Here is a 2,165-nt window from a genome sequence, read left to right on the forward strand (position 1 = left end):
TGCGGACCGCGAGATGCATCCGTCCGGACCTCAAAGACTTTTGACATAATAAAAAAAATGAACACCTAACATTATTTTCTAATGCAATCAAATTTATACCAGGCACATCAAGGTCCGCTCAGTAGTAGTTTGGGTCCTACGGCGCCACGGACAGTTAACATATGCGCACTGTTGCTAGTTCAGACGTCGTTGAGTGAAGAGAGTCGAGACAGACTCACTGCACAGCGCGCAGACAGATGTAACAGTCAGTGACTGAAAAACAATGTCCTTTTCAAAAGTTAGAAAAGTTGATGCCGAAAACCATGTTTTGCGAGATGAATGGGTCGAGAGATTTGCATTTATTCTTCCTGCATCGACATGCACGAGACCGGTTTGTCTCATTTGCTCGGAGTCTGTTGCGGTTGTCAAAATTGGAAACCTTAAACGGCATTATGAAATTAGACGTGGACACTTTGAAGAAACTTACCCGCAGCAGTCCGAGGTAAGGACACGGAAAATATATTAGCTGAAAGCCCAGTAGGAGCGATCTACACGGGCCCACCCTCACTCACTTACCGCCCAACAACCAGCATATGAATGTTCACTAAGAATACAGTGGATCTTAGGAAAACATAAAAAGCCCTTTACTGATGGGAAAAAAGTAAAAGAGTGCATGGAGGCTTCTGTGAAACACTTTTAGAAGGAAAATAAAGACATGAACTAAAAGAAAATATTAAACAAACCCCCCTTTCAGCTGCAACAGCCACAAGAAGAGCTGAAATGTTATCAGAGGATGATCAGTCACAACTTGATGCTGCTATTTGTTAATCTCAGTTCAGCAGAAAACAACACTTTAGTTTTCTTTTAAAGTTGTTGATGTTGAAATGAATGTATGTTCAGTGCAGGTTTGGAGATTAGGGCATTTTGCACATGTTCCTTCATTATATTGTTGTCAGACATCGTTATGCCATCGTATAGATATAAAAAAAACATCTATTCATATTTTTAGGTATTTAATTGTCCGGACCTCGGCTGGTAAGGAGGGTTCGTTTACTGGACCTCAAGCAATTTTAGTTGAAGACTCCTGCCCTACTTGCTCCCCGGGCGCTGCAGTGATAGCTGCCCACTGTTCCGGGTGTACGTGTGTTCACCACTTGCTGTGCGTGTGTTCACTACTCTCTGGATGGGTTAAATGCAGAGGTCACATTTCGGGTATGGGTCACCATATCTGACTAATAGGTCACTTTCACGATAAACCATACTGTCAGACAGTTTCTGGCGTATAATGTTTGACTATTAATGATTGCAACACAGGTTTTATGTCAGAATTAAAGACGTTAGCAGTCGGAAAGCAGTGTGTTTATGGTGGGATATTATTTATGTGACGATTATTTAAATCTGAGCAAGCTGACAAAATATATGCTTTACATCCCGGACACGAGCACACCTTCATCCTTCAGAGAGAGTATCCAGCATTTGCTGTCATGTTTTGGAGAAAAGACGTTCGGAATGAAAACAAAAGCATCAGCAGCAGGTCATCTACATTCATTTCTACACAGTCTAAATGTGTTCAGCTGAAGAAAGGAAGATATGCACACCTAGGAGGGCATGAGGATGAGTAAATTATGGCGTAAATTTCATTTTTGGGTGAACTATTCCTTTAACACTAGGGATGCCACAATACTCAATATGATATTGAACCGTTCGGTACGACCTCCACGGTTCAATGCGTGTAAGTGAATTGCGGTTTTCCGTGTGCTTAATTACACTGTGAACTGGCTCTGTCTGTGTTTGTCTGTATTAAGGGTGTGCACAGCAGCCGGTATCAGTATCTGTATTTGTATTTGTTGAGGGGGGGAAAGTATTTGTATTTGTATTCGAGTAAAATTCAAAATAGGCGTAAAATCCAATTTTTTTGCGTTACACTTCTAATTTACGTTATAGTGTACGTAAACAGTAGTGATGGGAAGTTCGGATCATTTTACTGACTGGGATCTTTGAGTCTCGTTCAGCAAAATGAACGAATCTTTTTTCGAGTCATATCGTTCATTTCGTTCATTTTAGCAAAATATAATTAAAATGTTACATGTTACTTTCCTAACACATCTACTACTTATGCAAACGTTGATCACATTACAAACAATACAAAACTATAATGCTATAAGAAACAGAAAAGATTAATTCAT

The sequence above is a fragment of the Triplophysa rosa genome, unplaced genomic scaffold (genome assembly GCF_024868665.1).
Source record: "Triplophysa rosa unplaced genomic scaffold, Trosa_1v2 scaffold111_ERROPOS1612138+, whole genome shotgun sequence".
Classification (NCBI taxonomy): domain Eukaryota; kingdom Metazoa; phylum Chordata; class Actinopteri; order Cypriniformes; family Nemacheilidae; genus Triplophysa; species Triplophysa rosa.